The sequence below is a fragment of the Podarcis bocagei genome, assembly GCF_964188305.1.
Source record: "Podarcis bocagei genome assembly, chromosome: 13".
NCBI lineage: Eukaryota > Metazoa > Chordata > Lepidosauria > Squamata > Lacertidae > Podarcis > Podarcis bocagei.
In genome coordinates, this window is record NC_138138.1 from 5,766,557 (window position 1) to 5,785,792 (window position 19,236).

General features: G+C 47.5%; 1 protein-coding gene and 1 long non-coding RNA gene across 4 annotated transcripts in view; one reads left to right on the top strand and one right to left on the bottom strand.

Annotated features, from left to right (window-relative positions):
• Window positions 1-561: 561 nt before the first annotated feature.
• Window positions 562-5,927, bottom strand: LOC308571497. Its single transcript, XR_014001492.1, has 2 exons — window positions 1,880-5,927; window positions 562-724 (listed from the first exon to the last, which is right to left on the bottom strand). It is a non-coding gene; the product is annotated as an uncharacterized lncRNA (long non-coding RNA).
• A 425-nt stretch (window positions 5,928-6,352) lies between these two features.
• GRB10 (growth factor receptor bound protein 10) overlaps window positions 6,353-19,236 on the top strand; it is a 91,932-nt gene continuing 79,048 nt past the window's right edge. Inside the window, exon 1 of one of the 3 annotated variants that reach the window (XM_081166434.1) lies at window positions 6,353-6,486. The gene's annotated coding sequence lies outside the window, so the exon portion shown is untranslated. Of the gene's footprint in view, window positions 6,487-6,634; window positions 6,744-7,286; window positions 7,436-19,236 lie in introns of those variants that run through there. The other 2 variants (XM_081166437.1, XM_081166436.1) reach the window with 2 other exon arrangements.

Sequence of the window (19,236 nt, forward strand, 5' to 3'; positions counted from 1 at the left end):
ATTTGAACTGGCAAGCTTCTTTCTAAGTTGCCATACAAAGAAAAAATATTCATTTATTAATGAGACAAATATGTCTCCTGCTTTAGTCATATGTTGGCTGACTACAGAAAACCAGTATCTTCTCCAATGTTATTTAAGGGTTGCTATATTTTGAAGAGCAAAAAAGAGGACACATTTGCCGACTTCTGCTTTTAACTATGGCTCTCTCTGGCCACTCTCATCATAAGAAGGAGGACCTGTCCTGGAAAAAGAGGACATGTGGCAACCCTTGTTATTTTCTCTTCTGCAGTTGGTTTACCTACCTTCAAGTTATTTAGCAACTTGGCATACCCTTTATCTTCACTGACATTTGTGGTTAATTCTTCATACTTGAAACAAAGCTGCAGATTTAAGTGCGCGATACTGCCCATTATGCTTTTGTGTCTCTGCTTGTTAATATTTGAAAGACAAAATTGGCCTTTTACATGAGTCAGGTTGCATCTGGTCTCCAAGTGCCACATCGTTCCATCATTCCATCTTTACCATTTTTTAAAAACATCATGGATAAAAGGAAGCATGATGCTGGATATCATAGTAATCTAATCTATGACTGGAAGTAAAGGTTTAATAAGTTTGCACAGAAGCAGAGCAGGTTCTTCACTCAGGTTTCAATACTCCCGTCTTCTACCTATGCCCCACTAGGAGCACAAGTAACCAGGGGGTGGTCAGACCTCCCATATTTATCCTGTAGGAACAACAATGCAACAAGACTCAGCACAACCTGTTCTATTGAACACAAAAGCTCTAATTGCATGGATCAGGAGGTCTTTACCTGTGCTTTCACATCCATCCAACCAACAAGCAAGAGTCACTGTTGAGCATTACTGCGCGTGACCAGTTATTTCTGCTTGATCACAGCACTAAGGATTTGATACACAGATTTCTTTTCAGGATTGATTTAATAAAGCATCCTCATTTGGCCTTTGTTCCGCTTGGACTTGCAGAGCACTAGTGAGCAATTGCAAACCACCCGGCGCAGCTGGCTACAGCAGGGCAGCCCAACCTCTCAGACCGTGTGGGCCGCAAGAGCACTTCCCCACAGAAACAGCGAGCCAGCCACACACCAAAATAAATCCCTGTATCATGAATTAAAGTGTTCACAATGCAGTCAATACCATTTCATGTACAGAACTGAATATATATGATTAAACATATACAATTAGGAGGTAAAAATAAAAATATTTGAGGCTTCTAGTCAAAATGATTCGAGACTCTTGTGAAGCCAGTAAATAAACACAGAAGACAAGTGTACAGTGGGGGTGGGGGAGGTGGCTAATGGCCACTTCGGCCTCCTCACCACCTCTATCCCCCCCCCATACACAAGGGCCCCTTAGGGCTGGTCATTAACTAAGAGCAGGGAGAGATCTGTGGAGTTGGAAGGGGCAGTGGCGTAGCGTGGGGGGTGCAGGGGGGGCCGGCCGCACCGGGCGCAACATCTGAGGGTTAGGGGGCGCAAATCCACGGGTTAGGGGGCGCAAATTACTTGCCTTGCCCCGGGTGCTGACAACCCATGCTACGCCACTGGGAAGGGGACCCAATAGGGTAATCTAGCCCAACCCACTGCACTCACTGACAGGTAGCTGCCACCCCCAAGTCCACCTACTGGGGGTGCCAACTTAAATAAAATATTGGAGGGGGGCAGGTAAGACCCACCACATATAATTGATCACATGATGCGGTGCATGCACACCATTTGAATGGCAATGCCCATCAACTTTGAGGGGGCCTGGTCCCTCAAATGTTTTATGGGGGGTCAAAGACCCCTCAGGCCCTAGGAGTTGGCTCCCATGCCATCTGCTGAACAGGGCAGCCCACCAAGTCCCTCCCCCCGCCTGCCTACCATGTACCATGTCTCTGCTGGGGGCCAGCCTGCACTTGCGAGAACTGATGGCCTTCCCACTGCTCTCTAAGGCTTCTCCTCTCTAGGGCGTTTCCCAGTCGCCAACTGCTTCTGTGCACAACCATTCTCTGCTCTGCTCTTTTCATTTCTCTCTGTGTCCTGGGAAACCAGGGGAGAAGGGAACTGGTTGCAGTACAAGGGGGAGACCCCCTGGCTTCTTCACCAGCCTCTGGTTCCACCCCTCCTCTCCAACTTTTGCTTCAGCCCTGGAGTCTGAACTGCTCTCTGCCACAGCTTCTTCCTGCTCACTAAACCTTACCTCTTCTTCTTCCGACACCTCCTCCTCCCAGTCTGTTCCCTCTCATGAGCACCTTTTAATGTGCTTAATGAGAGCTTCTTCTTTTTCCAGAATCTCCTAGTGCTTCGTGAAAATAGAACCGTCAATTGTTTCCTCACTTGCTTTGTAACTCTCTTTGTAAAATTTATGACGTCCAGCAGATCTCTCTTATCTCTCCAGGGCTGAAACAGCAAGAGTGAAGGGGGATGGGGAACAGTTCTTTCTTATCACTGGTTTTAAATCTTAAACAAGGATGATTTATCAGGGAAGCTTTTTGTCTCTTCATTGAGCACCCTGGCATGCCATGTACATAATCTTCTTGAACCCAAGAGTGTCTGTCGGTCATGCCACCAAGCAACCTCATACAGCTACAAATTATCCAAAAGAGAAGTGTGTTTGGGACACGCTCGGTTTGAGAATATCAGTCCTCTCTGGGTCCATTAGTGCCAGAGCATCATATTATTTTGTCTCCCTGCCCCACCCAGTTCTCCCTCAAAATAGTTTCTTTTGCAGGGAGGGGGAGGGATTTCAAAGCTATCCAGCCCAATGCTGCCAGACCTATTTATCTGGACTTTAGCAGGCTTTGTCCACACAGAAGGGCTGCAATGCCTCACAATTTCATCCACTTCTGTAAAGGGATGGGTAAGTTATAAGTATTGAAAATAATCCCATAACAGTGAATGGGGAAGCACAAAGTTTCAGTTTTTTTAACTGGGATTTAGATTCAGACCTCGAGTTGAATCAGATAGCCTTTAACTTGGTTCAGAATGAATCAAACTCTTTTTTGAAGCGGCAAATCAGAATCCGAACCAAATATTGTATTCAGTTTTTGTCTCTCTCTCTCATGACACTCAATCTTGTGGACATCCAATGAAGCTGAAGATTACGGACAGACAAAAGAATGTACATCATATATTTCAGGACTCTCTTTTTCTTTCTTCTTTTGTTTATTATTAAGAACACTTATTGTTTTAGTTCTCCTGGCTGTTAGTATGATAAATGTATTATTTTACTGTATGTGCTTTGATTTTATGTATGCTGCTTTAGGACTGTTCTTACAATGAAGAGTGAATAATAAATATTTTAAGTTAAATAATTAAAAAATACAGATGGAAATTAATTGCTTCCTTTCCTTACCACACTGTACTTAAAACTTCAACAAGGCTGCTGGGTTCTAGAGCAGTCGCCTTGAATGGCAGCCCAGATGAATAGGCAGCCCCCTTCTGCATCACCAAAAAAGATCAACCCCTTGAACTGGGTTTCATCTATATCAATATATGTCTCTCTCTTTATACATGACAGTGGCAATCTTCCTTCCAATACGCTGCAGCTTATTTTCCAATTAAGTGTTGTTTTCCTGAAGTATTCTGCCCTTATTCACTCAGACACTGGTAAGATCTTCGTAGGCTGCTGGTACAAGGCTCCTTTGCTACGGCTATATATAACCAGTTTTGCGGTGAACCTTCTAAGTTTTTAAAATCACGGAACAGTTTTGTGTCAAACAATGCAGCTGTTGCACACAAAAACTAAATAGATCTACAGGCCCAGTTCAGGGTGCCCAAGAAATATCCCTCATACACTTTTTATCAATGGCTGAATCACACAAAGCATTTGTACTCCCAAATATTAGTGTATCCTTTCAGAACAGGCTTTTAAAATTACAAGGAAATGTACACACAGACACCTTTAACAGTTGTTCAGATAGAGCCTGTTTTTCATTGTTACAAGCAACTGTCCAAAAATCCACCAGCTATCCCGATTCCAGTTCAAGTGATTTTATTTTCTATAAAATGTATGCCATTAACTGTACACAATTTAGCCTGCAATCCCAATCCCATTTACCTGGGAGTAAGTCCTATTGACTCATGAATATTGGCAAACAGGCATCTCTTTAGACTTTAATAACCTGAAAGCCAATTTTAGATGCCAGTGCAAGGTCAGCTGTTTTCCAGGAATGGAATGGAGATACTTACCCTTGGAAATGAGCCACAGTGGAGCTCAAGTCTGATGAGTCAAGGAAGACCCCAGCTTCTTGTTGCTCAATTGCTTTTAATTCTCCAGTGGCAGTGTCAAAAAGCTTTTTTGAACTACAGGGAATAAAGATCTACATTTGGATCTGCTACCCTGTGGATCCTGCCACCTGAGGCAGTTGCCTCACTTTGCCTCATGGGGGCCGGCCCTGGCCTTAACATTTTCATCCTCAAAAAGAGAGGCTGATCACTTTTACCACATCTTGATTCCAGAGGGGTGGGGCAACAAGTTCCATAGAAGACCCACGCTGCCTGCGGTGTCTTTCTGCACGTCAGATATTTAAAATTGAAATTCATTTCCAGGGTCCCTTTGAGGAATGCGCTGGGGTCTCTCTCTCCCACCCCCATATGGAGCACAAAACCCCAGCAAAGACCCCTTTAGCTGTGGCCCTTCTGCTCATGCCAAAAGCCTTGTGACTCTGGCAAGGCCCGAACTTTCAAGGCTCCCTGGAGAGGAGGAGCATGGGCACCTCAACAAGTTCCAAGTGGAAACACACCTTGGCCCATGCCCCAGCCGGCCCTCACCCCACCCCTGGGGGCAGAGTCCAAATATACTTTCCCCATGCAGCTTGTAGAGAAACGCTGTGCAGCAGAACAAATGCTTCTTTTATTCCATGCGCCCAGGCTGCAATCCTGCAAAAGTACCTGGTACTTGTGTTTGGCAGAAGTGCCAACGGCCGTAGGGGAGTGCCTGGTCTCGGTTGGCAGAGAACTTGCCTGCAAGTGTCTCCAGGGTGTCTGGGACATCGCTCTGTGCTGCTGAGGGTGGGGGGAAGGGCGCCAGAGCACTGCACTTTAGACATGGTCTTCACGTACGACAAAAGGTGGTGTTGGGCAACATACAGAATCACAGGTTGCCCACGCCTGGGTCAAAACAGTGTTGTGTGGTCTTAATAAAAACTGTGATCCACTAGACCACTCCCTCTCTCTCTACACACACCACGAAAAGATTCAGGGGCAGCACTTTCATGGGGGTTTGGCTTCTTTTGAAGGGAATGGTCATTGGAGACATTTGGTGGCTTTGCAACGTTTAGGTTGATTTATAGTCCTACAAATTTGAGCACAGATGGACACAAACAGCAGAGCACTCCTGTAAGCCACAACTTTGTTGCCTTGCACCAGATCTCTCAAGACACCCCCAGGATCCTTTCAGTTCACTCCCTCCCCCCCTTTCTCTTCTCCATTTCTGTTCCAAATCTGGCCTTCCCCCTTTGCTGCTTTTCCCCGCACGACCTCAGTACCTGCCCTGTGCTGTGCGGCAGGAGATGGGGGTAGGGATGGAGGAATGCCTTATCGGAAATGGTCCTTCCAGCCCAGGGGCTTCTCCAGCTATTCCAAAGCCTTTGGGGACCCTTTACCTTTACCTGTCATTTCCCCTTTTTTAAAAAAGGGATCTGAGCGACATGTTTGGCCTTACGTTGCCTCTCAAATACTATAATCTAATAATAAAATGCTGTCACAATTCAGAAGCAACTATCACGGTAGGTCAAATCCAGCGACCATCTATGGAGAGCAACCGGCGGAGAGGCGACCTGAAGCTGTGCAGAGAGGGCTCGGGAGCAGACCTGTTTCCCCCCTCTCTCTCCTGTTATCCTGGGGTTTCGGGGCCCGGCCCTCCCGGGCAGATGCCGGCGCAGGGAGCGGGCCTGCCCTCGCCTCGCCTCGCCGGCCGCCAGGCGTCCGCTGCGCCCCGGAGCGAGGGCCCTTCGCCGCGCGCAGCCCGGCCGCCCAGAACATGGCTGCCCGGAGGGGGAAGGGGCTGGCGTCGCCTTGCGGAGCGGCCCCTCGGCGCCCACCACCCAGGCGCCAACGCCCCGCCAAGAAAGTCCGCCAAGAAAGTCCGGCCCGCGCCGGGTCCCCGAGGCGGAAGGCTCGCCCCGCCAGCTAGCCGCGCCTGGACCGGGAGCCCCATCGGCGGCGACCCGGGCCCTCCCCGCGCGCCTCCTGCCCGCTCGGCCGCCGGCTTGCCCGGTGCCTGCTCCCCGCGCGCCCAGGGCGCCGTCGGATGCGGCTGCGCGCAACAAGCGGCGGGAGGGGACGGCGGCGGCGGCGGCGGGGGAGGGTTTAAAGCCCGGCGGAGGCGGAGGCGATGCCTGGGAGCGGGGAAGGCGAGTCAGCTGAGGAGCGAGGCGAGCGCGGGCAGCAGCGGCAGCAGCAGCAGGAGAAGGCGGCGGCGGCGCGCAGCCCGGAGTTGCCGGAGGACGGACGCCTGGAGGGCAGCTCGCCGGCCTCGGCCGCAGGTTGGCTGCCCTTCTCCCGCCCCGGGGGGGGGGCGCTTAATTCCAGGGCGGCGTTGCCCCCACCCGCTTTCCGTGCATCCCCCTCCCCTTCCTCCCGGAGGAAGAGCTGCCCCTTCCCGTCTCGGCGGGTCCCTCCCTCTCCCTCTTGCCCGGCCGGTCCGAAACTTGCTCGGAGAGCCGCGCCAGGAAGGCGAGCGGGAGCCACGCGGGCGCGCCGAGGGCTGCCGGGGACAGAGCCCGGACCCGGGTCCTTGCTGGTGAGCGGGCGGGCGGCGGGCGGCGGGCACAGCCGCGGAAGGGGCCGCGCGGTGGCGGTGGCGGCGGCGGCGGAGAGGCGGGCGCGCAGCGGCCCCTCTGCCTAAGAAAGGCGAGGAAGTTTCTGCCCGTCCCGGGAGCGGAGAAGTCCTCCTCGCCCCTCCGCCGCCGCAGCAGCTGCCGATCCGGGCCGCGCGGGCTCGGAAGGAGGCGCTGCCGACTTTCCGGCGAGTTGGCGAAGCGCGCGCAGGATGGCTCGCCAGCCGCGTCCCTCCGGGCAACTTTGCGCGCGCGGCCCCGCCGCCCGAGGGGGACCTGCGCGCGGGGGGAGAAGCGGCGCCCCAAGCGCGCGGCCGGGGGATGCGGCGCCCGGGTTTTCGGGTCGCTTTCGCCTTCTTTTCCCCTTTCTTTCTTTCTTTTCTCCTTTCAAGGCGGGCGAGACTTCTCCGGAGCCTCGGTGCCCTTTCCACATTGCATCATAAAACCAGGGTGGAGCCAGCCCGCCTCCTCCTCCTCCTCCGCCGCCGCCTCCCGAGCGGAGGGGCTTGCCCGGCTCTCCCAATCGCCGCCGCCGCTCCGGCGCGCGCTGCCCTTGGTGCGGGACGGGGGCCGCGCTTGTCCCGGGAAAGTGCCCGAGGGGAGGCTGCTTTGGCCCGAGGCGGAGGCGGAAGAGAGCTCGGGCTCTCCTCGTCCGGTAAGAAACGAGGCTCCCGGCTGAGCTGGGAAGGCGCCGGCTTCGGGGCTGCGCCGGCGGAGTTTGCCAGCCACGTTGTGGCCGCTGTGTTGCGACGACTGTCTGTTGGCGACGATGGCGCGTGTGGCACGGGATATTTTGGGCAAAAAGGATTCCCCAAACTTTTTGTTTCCCTTCGCCGCCTTTTCCGAAGGGTGGATAACCAGAGCAGTGGTGGAGGTCGCAGAATTATGGTGCATCTTTTTAGAAAAAGCCTTCCCCCCCCTCCCACCCCCAGGGAGCTTCTTGGCATGAATGCAAGGGTGAAAAGTGCTTGGTTTCCTTGCACAATGCAGGGCCACCAACTGGCCTTAAATTATGTAAGGCACTTCTGAAGGTTACTGCTGCTTATTACTGTTTTGTAGGCACTGCTTGCAGAAAGATATCCCAGTCCTTTGGCAGCTGTTGCTTCCCTCTTCATCTGTTTTGATGATGGTATCCATGGGGGTGTACTCGGAGCATCATCTTACAAATCTCCCCCCCCCCCACTTGTCTATTTGTTGAACATTACCTGCTTTGGCAGAGGGAAAACGTTGCTTCTTTTTGCGCCCTTGCATTGGTGTGTTGGTAAAGTTGGTACAGCAACTGTTTTACATTAGCACAGTTTCCAAACTCATTTTATGAACCCCTTTCTTGGCATCTTATTGGACTACTTAAACTTCTCATTCTACTAATCAAAAGTACCTTTGCAACTCATTATATTAATTGTGATCTTGTTGTCCGGTGTGGTGGGTGCAAATGTTTTCTGAGCGAACGTCAGGCGTAATCTTTGTAAGCTTTAGCCTTGGGTTGGGTTCAGCAGTCATCTTATTTTTGTATTTGGATTTGAGGGTGGCAAGTGATGAAAATCCCATCTTGTAGAGGGATGTGAAAAGCAAAGCATTCTTTCCCATTGCCATCAAAACCAGCGCTGAATTATGAGAACCATGGAGCCTGGCCTAGGGGCTTGTTAACCTTTGGATAATTTAGTCCTCCATTATCACGCTGAGGAAAATAAGTGCAGCCTTTGCACAGGCCACAGTTTAGAAACCTCTGCCATAGTTGATGCCATTTCTATTTCCATTGTATGTGTTTCTCTTTCTTGCATACTGGGGCAAGTGACTTGCTGTAAGAGCAAGCTGCAGTAAAGAAGTGCAGTTGAGATCATAGGATCGTAGCATTGTAGTGTTCGAAGGGACCCCGAGGGTCATCCAGTCCAACCCCCGGCAATGCATGAATCACAGCTAAGGCATCCCTGACAGATCCATCCAGCCTCTGCTTAAATACCTCCAAGGTAGCATCTAGCCAAAGTGAAGGTGGCAAATCTACATATTAAACTTGTGTAGATCATTTAGAAGCAGTTGTTTCTGAATAAACTATTAGGTTAAATGGAGCTTTCTCCACGAATGTGTACATAGCCTTAGGTGACTTCTTACTAATTTCAGCAGAGCTTAACAAATCATAGAATCATAGAGTTGGAAGAGACCACAAGGGCTATCGAGTCCAACCCCCCATGCTTAACTCCTTTCCCTCCTTTCTTGCACAAAATCATTAGGACTTGAAAATATTTTTCTGTGGTTGGATTGTCCTCTTGCCTGTCTTTCTGATGTTGAATCATTGGCGGATTTGGAGCTTTACATGATGTTTTAAGGCATAATAATATCAGAATGCTGATGCAGCAGTTGGAAGTGCTTGCCCATCCAACTTCAGGATGGTCTGTTTCTTGATTGCTTAGGTTGGGAAATGTCAGTTGGTGTCTAACTGCAGCAGTGAGTAAAGACTGGTAGTACCAGTTTCCAAACTTTCTAACTTCAAAGAAGGTTTTCTGGTCTGCTATGGAATCCCCGGGTGTTGCAGAGGATTCTGGGAAGTAATCTAGGGATATCCTATTCATGGAGATGATCCGGTAGACATTGTTTAAACATTTGATGCCACACTAGATGTTGTACAAACACCCCACAGATTCCCAATTCCCTTAATTTCTTACGGTTGGAGTGCCACTGAGAAGGAAGAAGGAACTCTGCATAATTAAGAAAGTCTCTGAGGCTCCCTTGCGCTGTGCATCAGTGGTCCCAGTCCTGAAAAATGGGAAAATAGGGATCTGTGTACATATTTAAAGCAGTTGGAGAAAAACATGTACTCCCAAAACTAGAGAGTTTCTTTCCAAAAGTGACAGGATTCCAAATTTTAGTTTTCCAAATTGCCACAAACAGTTATTGAGAAACTCAATTGACTGTAGTCTCCTTTTGGAAGATTCTTTTTTCAGCTTTTGGATGCTTGGAATTATGAGTGTTTATAAGATGTTCTAAAGGAAGAAGACAAAACAATTTAAACACAAAAGGAACCTCTGCCTTCATGGACTACATTCAAATGCATATCCCATTATAGCAAAGTACTGGCCGTCATCTTCAATAGGATCCATGAATCTGGACTTGAGAATAGATGCCGTTTGCGTTCTGCTCCAGAACTTCTACTGAAGCAGAAAACCTCCATACACATATCTGAAAGGAATATTTTGTTAGTCTTTAGACAAGCAGAAAGAACGCTGTTCAAATAGCTGCCTAGCCTACCTGCCTTCTAAAGGGAAACGGTTTGGACCAACTATCATCATGACAGCAAGTATTCTAATGAAAGTGGCCTCAGATCAGGATGGTGTAACTTAGCAGTGCGCTGGAGATTACTACTAAGTCCTTTGCTGACAGCAGACTGTGAGTGAACTGGAAAATCTAATAACAAAAAGCAACTTCATTGTTGTACCATGGGGCAGAGGAAGTGATGGAAAAACTGGCCTTCCAGACATTAGACTACAGCTCCCATTGTCCCTGACCATTCGCCATGGGAGCTGGAGCTGTGACAACCTCTGAGGGGCTGCAGATTCCTTAGGCCTCGTTCATGTACAATATATATTGGTTTTTTCTGCTACACCCTTATTACACAGTGGTCTGTCTGATTCCTGCAGGACAGAAACCACTGTCCCTGACCTTAACTTATCATGGTTCAGAGTGAAGCAAACCACAATTCCTGGTTCGTGTGCAATGCTAAACCAGGGTTTGTGGCTTCTTAGCTCCCAAATGGAGTGAGCAGGAGTGAAGCAAGTGTGACTGATTTGTGCACATTAATCCATGTTGCATGGCATAACCTGGCATGTGAATGAGACCACTCTAATGGGGAGCTGGATTTGCCACTTGCTCATGTTTATACCTTGATAAACAGATTTCTTGACGCAGATGGTGGCAACTGAATGAGAGTGTCTTATAAGAGAGGATATGGTTGCACTTCAAAGACAATGAGATATGGCTTATCTCCACATTTACATAAACAGCATAAAAACTGAGGATATGCGAATGACAGTAGTTTTGGTTTGGAAAAAGATGAATTTATTAGTTGCTTTTTGGAGTGACTTACAAAAAAATGAACATTGAAAGCAATGATAAAACAACGTAAAATACACAAGTAATATTTAGAATAAGGTTACCAGATTTTTTTCAATGAATCCGGGGACACTTTTCAACTTCAATTGATTTTGTATGGGGACTGATTTGTAAATCTGGGGACCGTCCCCGGGAAACGGGGATGTCTGGTAACCTTAATTTAAAAATGTGGGTGGCGCTGTGGTCTAAACCACAGAGCCTAGGGCTTGCTGATCGGAAGGTCGGCGGTTCGATTCCCCATGACGGGGTAAGCTCCTGTTGCTCACTCCCAGCTCCTGCCCACCTAGCAGTTCGAAAGCACGTCAAAGTGCAAGTAGATAAATAGGTACCACTCCAGCGGGAAGGTAAACGACGTTTCCGTGCGCTGCTCTGGTTTCGCCAGAAGCGGCTTAGTCATGCTGGCCACATGACCCGGAAGCTGGACGCCGGCTCCCTCGGCCAGTAAAGCGAGATGAGCGCCACAACCCCAGAGTTGTTTGTGACTGGACTTAATTGCCAGGGGTCCTTTACCTTTACCAACTGTGCCCACCCTGTGAAAAGATTATTTTTTAAAATGTAATAAGCAAAAAGATATTATTTATTGGCTGTGATTTTTAAAATGTATTTTTTCTCAAAGGGGAATCCCGAAGCTATCAGAATTGCTTCAGATTGAATAAATAGAGCAGTGCTTAATAAATGCCCTCCTTTCCTCCCAACTGCTTACTTTGGTTCATATCTCGATCTCTATCTGTAGCTCAGAGCTTAACTGTGCAAGTGGCAAAACCATAGTTCTATTCAGGAGAGAGTTCTAGGTTGAGTATTGAGGTCTTAAATGACAATGAGGTGTCTAGCAGAGGCAAGGAGCCTCTGGAACGCGGGCCTGGTGAGGTGCGCCTGCCCCACCCAATAGGCCCACAAGGTCAAGCCAGCCCCACCTGGCTTCCACCTGATGTCCTATAGAGGATGTCAGCTGTGGGGCAGGTAAAGGCGGAGCTTGGGCAAAAGGACTCTGGAGGCACTGCCAATCCTGCCCTGCTCCCAAGTTGGGAACTGGGCCGGATTTAGGTTTGATGAGCTACTGAAGGTGATGGGGCCCTTTATATAACAGGCGGGGGCCATTACTTACATCATAGGAGCCTACACAACACAAAACACTGTTGTTGTTGTATGTAGATTTTGTTTTTGTTTTTTATCTTAAATTTTCAAAATGTACATCCAGTTTTTTCCCTTTTAAATTTTTTGGGGGCCCCCAAGAGAGTGGGGCCCTAAGCTATAGCTTGTTTAGCTTATAAATCAGGCACTGGTTGGGAAGCAGCCTCAAAGGCTTCCTTGTTTCTGATGGCTGCCCTCCAACTTAGACTGGGAGATAGGGGTTGGAGTGCCCCATCTTGTATTTTACATTTCCTGGTTTCTAGGACACTTCAATAGGACTAATATGTTCCACCTAATATCAGCGGAATTGGGAAAGGCTGTCAAAAAGCTCTGCCCCTTGGAGCCCATCAGCCTTTTTCAGAAGCCTATTCTAGAGTCTTGTATTGAAAATGAAAGGAATCATTGCTGTGGCTCAGGGAAAGTATTTTGTGGCATTTCCCCCCCTTCTCCGCACCCCCCCGGTAGGCTCTTCATCAACCTGTATGGGCGGTCCATCCTTTCTTTTACCCTCCCTCCCATATTTATGTTGTTATTTTAAGGGCAGAACTAAAAACAATATCTGAAAGCCCAAGACATCCGGTCAAGATGTCTTGCATGTGTACTTGTTTTTAATATTGAATTTTTCCTCCTGGAATGAGAAAGTGACATATGTCAGCCTTTTGCTGCACAGGCTGTAGTTGAGATACTTAAGTACCTTGCTAAAAATAGTGCATCTATTTTAGACAAGTGCCCAGTTAGGAGAGGATAACTTGTGGCTCGCCAGCCTGTAATCTGAAGGCACAGGCTGGTATTAAACAGAATGGAAACAAACATTTTATTGTAATTATGCCTCTGCCGGTTTTAACAATTAGCTCTGATATAAATCAGCTCGCATCTCTTAGAAGTTGCTTTAGCGATCCAGGATTCCTATGCTGCCTCTTTTTAAAAGGGAGTCTTTTTGTATCAGTGCTTCAGTCCATACTTGCTTGCTTTCAGTTTTTAAAAGAAATTAATTTATAGTTTTGCAATCTGTTCCCCAACCAATAACAAAAGAGGAATTAAAACAGAGCAAAACAGGGGTCCAGAAACAGTTCATGTAGAGGCAGGAAGCTCATAATGAAGATAAATCAATAGAGCAGAGCCTTGCCTCAGAGATATCTCTACAAGTCCCTCTACAGGTGAGCATATGTTTGAGGTGATCCTCTTACCTTTTTGGTTCTGTTGGAGGCCAAGCAATGGGGAACCCAGTTCAGTAATGTGGAACTAAAAAACCTGCTTTTTTTTAAAAAAAAAAGGTTCTCCATCAATTAATAAGAAAATAAATTGCATTCAAAAGTTATCAAAGGGCAGAGAGAATTTTGATGAAATTCTTATGGGTGGTTGAGCTTTTTCTTCCTCCTCCTCCTCCTCTTCTTCTTCTTCTTCTTCTTCTTCTTCTTCTTCTTGCACTAACCTTATTTTTAAGGTGACCAAGGGAGGCGTGATGGTGAATTTCCTTACTTTAATTCTGCAGATCATCTGACCAGTGGCCTGAACACTGCAGCCTTCCTGAGTCCTTGTGTTTCAATTTGAAGCCATGTGGAAAGTATCATGAGCTCCCCTCATGGGGCTTTTTCAGATTGGGAAATATGGGCAGCCCAGAAAAGGCTGCACAGAGCTGGCGTAAAGTTTATCTGAAAGAAAAACTCTGCAATGTTCAGGAAAGCTCAAGCCCCACACTCATCAAATTCTACTGAAATTCTTAAGCGCACTGAGAATGAGGGAGAAAAACCAGAAGCCTCTTTCACAAGGGAATAAAACATTTGAGAAATTGGGAGCACGCATTTTGACAGGGCACAAATGTTCAGTAGCATTATAGTTTCTGATTTGTTCAGCAGCAGTTGACAAAGTTGGTGCCAGGTGTGTTTTCTGGCACCTGCAGGCCCCGCCTCCCAAAATTAGAGTTGAGATAAGCCAATAGAATTGTAGCAAATAGACTCGATTGTGGTGTGTTTTTGCGGTGCCCACAACAGTTTCTGTAGTTCACAAATGTGCCCACGGGCCCAAAAAGGTTGGCAACCGCTGCACAACCATTTGATTGTTCTCTCTGGAATAAGTTCTGACTAGCTCAGAGTTGGCGGGAGTTCTGATGCTTGGCTCAAAGAGGAATAAAGAGATCTACTTATTTCTTAATGTTTGTGGTACCTGGTGGACTAATCTCATTCTCTCCTTGAATTAGGCGAGGAATGCTAGTGCCCAGCTGTAGCCAGTGGCGTAGCGTGGGGGGTGCAGGGGGGGGCGGCCGCACCGGGTGCAACATCTGGGGGTTAGGGTTAGGGGGCGCAAATCCACGGGTTAGGGGGCGCAAATTACTTGCCTTGCCCCGGGTGCTGACAACCCACGCTACGCCACTGGCTGTAGCATCTTCAGTGTTCTATACTGAATACAAAACTTGTTATGTTCTGTTTATGGTGAAAGGCAAATTTGAACATTAATTTGCCCTGCTTTGGGATGCCATAGATTTGCCCCCAGGAACATGATTTATGTGAACCTGAACCAATTTAATATGGGAATAAGTTGAAGTGTCAGTTGGTTCCAGATTTGGTGGCATGAACAAAATCTGTGTAGAAATGCCAGGTGTGTGTGCATTTGTGATATGTACTCTCTCTATCCAAGTGATCTACCCTGCAGCTCGTGTGATTGGAGAGATTGGAGATCAGGCTTGACATTTGATTTGTCAAATGGTACTCAAATTATCTGAAGCACTCATTTTTATTAGAACACAGTACCTATATTAATTACAAAATCTACTCAGAAGCAATGATTCCTGTTCATCCCAGAAGCTCCATGCCAAATCACACGAAGACTCTTAATTTTTCTTCCCACAGTAAATTATCTCGGGAGCTCAGTCCTGATTTCCTAGTCAGTTGTGATCTGTATTCTGCCTCTTCATAACAAACGTTCTGGGACCTTCAGGGCTGAGAACCAACCCTGAGCACGTGCAGAATACAGCTGGGCAATATATCGATATATCATCCAAAACCAGTTTGAAGTCTATACCGTGATATCAGCTTCATAATTTTTGACCTGGGAATATATTGTGAATATATATATCTGTGTGTGTGTGTCTATGTGCGTGCGGTATGCAAAAATCACAATGTGAGAAAAACTGAAGCCAGCCAATTCTTCTATATTGCTTCATCCTTATTTCAGACATAGTGATCTATCAGTAAGGTGGTACCTCGGGTTACATACGCTTCAGGTTACATACGCTTCAGGTTACAGACTCCGCTAACCCAGAAATAGTGCTTCATGATGAGAACAGAAATTGTGCTCCGGTGGCGCGGCAGCAGCAGGAGGCCCCATTAGTTAAAGTGGTGCTTCAGGTTAAGAACAGTTTCAGGTTAAGTACAGACCTCTAGAATGAATTAAGTACTTAACCTGAGGTACTGCTGTATATTGCAGTGTTTAGCTGGTGATATATCACAATGCTGAAAACCAGCTATCTCTCAGTCCCAGTGCAGAATGTTCCCTTTGAAGCAAGTGACTGCATTTTCTGTGCCTTGCCCTCCCCTTGGCCTCGGTCTGTCTGTCTGTCTGTCTGTCTGTCTGTCTGTCTATCTATCTATCTATCTATCTATCTATCTATCTATCTATTTAAGGTGTAAGTGCCCTGCACAGGTTTTCCTGCTGGGCCGATAAGTTAAGAGCTTGCAGGCTGAATGAGAGATGTGTGGATTTCATTTGAAGCTTGTTGCCACATCAGCATGTCTGCAGGAAATCAACGCACATGCCTCACAAGTTCTGCATCCTGCAAAATGATGCCACCATCCTACATGTTTTTTGTATATATATCGTGCAGCTATATGGAGTAGCACTGTTTGCATTCTCAGCAGAAAGATTTTCCATCCCGCACCTGTGTTGCATGACTAAGTCTCCCACCACTTCCTTAGGCTTAGGGTGACCTTGTGTGCATGTTAACACCAAACCCAGCTCTGTTGGAACATTTATTTCTTTGACTTGGTTCCCTAATTCTGACAACTGGCCCAAGAGGAAAGGTTTGTATCCAGGGCATTTCTTACTCAGAGTAGACCCATGATGGTTGATGGACTTGGCTAACTTAGGTTCATTGATTTCTACTTGGGATAGAACAACGCAATATTGTGACTGGTTGGCAACTCCAGCTAACTGTGATAAATACTTTGTGTGTTTCTTCCAGAGGCGTGTCCTCTTAAGATTTTCCTTCAGAAATGGATGTAGTTACCGTCCATATATGTTTTAAATTATGGTTGCAAACCCTCTAGTTATAATTTCATTGTTTTACCTTTTTTCGTAAACCACTTTGAAGTATTTTCCTGCAATCCAGTGGTGCACGAAATTTATGAAATAAAAAAGGGCCAGTTAGGGAGAGTTTAGGGCACCTGGCCTACCCGGCAGCGAAGCCGGGAGCTTTCTTGGCAGAGCGTAGCAGGGATGCCTCCTTCTGACCCTGCAGGGCTGTGGAGCAGAGGGACCTTACTCCTCCCCTTGCCGCAAGAGAGCACCGTGATTCGTTGTAAAGATGGGTCGCCCCTTGAGGGTGCTCCAGTTCCTTTCTGGCCAGATGGGCAGCCATCTTGGCAGGCGCCCCAGTGATGGCAGGGAGTGAAGATGGAGGTGGCCTAAGCTTAACTTTTTAAAACGAAGGGCGAAACATTTCACGTGTAGGCGGTTGTCAGAATGCATCGGGCTCCAGGCAGGGTTGCAGAGCCACGTGAAAGTGTTCCCTTGCCAGGAGCTGCCAGGGCTGGGGGCAGAAGCCCACAGGCCTGTATCCTGCTTCCATGTGGACGAACCTGTGAGGCTATGCTAGTCAGCGTGTTCCCTGAGGTTTTGCCAGGCTCTGGAGAGATGCCACCACTTAGATTTGCTGGGGCTGATGGGCATTTGTTACAGGGAGCAGACGGTTTCCCTTGCTAGAACATCTCCTCTGACTGACTGTTTCCAGGGGAAATTCAGGCACTGGTTGTGACCCACAAAGCTCTACAAGGCTTAGGTCCAAGCTCTCTGGAGGACTGCGTTCCTCTGTAGGCACCTGCTCAGCTTTTGAGATCTTCAGGGGAGGTCCGTCTCTCGGTCCCCGTCCCCCCATCCACACTTGGTGGGGATGCAGGACAGGGCCTTCTCGGAGGCTGCTCCCAGACTCCCTCTCTAGAGAAGCCAGACTGGCTCCTTCCTTGTTGTCCTTGTTCCAACAGGCTTTGGGGAACTGACTGCTTCGAATGGGGGGCTGGTACCATGCTGTTTTTATTGTATTTATGTTTTTAATATATCTTTTATATTTATAGAGAGAGAATCATAGAATAGTATATTTGGAAGGGATTGTACAATACAATAGGTTATTGTACTTTAGTGTTCTGTTGGCTGGGGAAACCCAGCCAGATAGGCAGGGTATAAACAATAAATTATTATTATTATCCATGAGGGTCATCTTGTCCCAACTACCTGCAATGCAGGAAATAATAATAATAATAATAATAATAATAATAATAATAATAATAATGTATTATTTATACCCTGTCCATCTGGCTGCATCTCCCCAGCCACTCTGGGTGGCTTCCAACAAAGTATTAAAATACAGTGGTCTGTTAAACCTTAAAAGCTTCCCTAAACAGGGCTGCCTTCACATCTTCTAAAAGTCTTTTGCCCAATGTGGGGCTCGAATGCACGGCCCTAAGATTAAGACTCTCACGCTTTACCAAGGGAGCTACATGCAGTTTAATCCTATTAATATTTACTTGTTTTACAGTTATTGTCGTCCCCCCCCAATGTTTTTAACAGTTCCTGTTTTATCTGTGAACCATCTTAAGTATTTTTCGCTCTATAACACGCACCCGACCATAACACGCACATAGTTTTTAGAGGAAAAGAAGAAGAAAAAAATATTCTAAACGAAACAGTGGATGTATGATTTTTGTGGTTCATGCTGTGGCCACAGACATGTGATCTGACAGTGAGTTTGGGGTAGCCCAATGCAAAAATCCTGAGGATCCATGTGGATCCATGCTTTGTAACCACGTTTTTGCACCACTGCGGCCCAGGCAACAGTGGGTGCATGATTTTTTTGGTGCAAGCTGTAGCCATGGACATGCTATGTGATCTGATGGTGAATTTGGGGTGACCCAGTGCAAAAATCCTGAGGATCTATGTGGATCTGTGCTTTGTAACCAGGCTCTCTGTCCCTCTCTTCTCCCCACTCAGTGGCTCTTCTCCCGCTTTGCTGTTTCAAAGCGAGCAAAGCGAGCCACGGAGGAGGGAAGGAAGGGGAACCATGGATCCTCTGCTCACGACTGCAGCAGATCCCCCCTGCCACCTGTAGGCATTCCCTCCATAACACGCACAGACATTTCCCCTTACTTTCTAGGAGGAAAAAAGTGAGTGTTATGGAGCAAAAAATACGGTAGATAGATATATAGAGGCACTGATTTTTCCCATTGCATCTGTTACCCTGCTTACAGAAAGTAGGCAGAGACCGTGGAACTCTTTGTGCACAACCATTCAGTAGCTGTTCTGAGAAGGTGTGGGCAACACTGTTAGCTGCAGTCCCCTCTAGTGCTCCCCTTGGCTGTATCTTGGACCCAGTGGGTGCTGCGCCTAGTTCTGCCGTGCTGGTGAAACGAATAATAATAATAATAATAATAATAATAATAATAATAATAATAATAATAATTTATTATTATTTGTACCCCACCCATCAAAACATAATTCAAAATCCTTTTGAATTATGGTGCTGGAGGAGACTCTTGAGAGTCCCATGGACTGCAAGAAGATCAAACGCATCCATTCTGAAGGAAATCAGCCCTGCGTGCTCACTGGAAGGACAGATCGTGATGCTGAGGCTCCAAGACTTTGGCCACCTCATGAGAAGAGAAGACTCCCTGGAAAAGACCCTGATGTTGGGAAAGATGGAGGGCACAAGGAGAAAGGGATGACAGAGGATGAGATGGTTGGACAGTGTTCTTGAAGCTACCAACATGAGTTTGACCAAACTGCGGGAGGCAGTGGAAGACAGGAGTGCCTGGCGTGCTCTGGTCCAGGGGGTCACAAAGAGTCGGACACGACTAAACAACAACAACCCCGCCCATCTGGCTGGGTTTCCCCAGCCACTCTGGGTGGCTTCCAACAAAGATTAAAAATACATTAAAATGTCACACATTGAAAACTTCCCAGAACAGGGCTGCCTTCAGGTGTCTTCTGAATGTCAGGTAGTTGTTTATCTCTTTG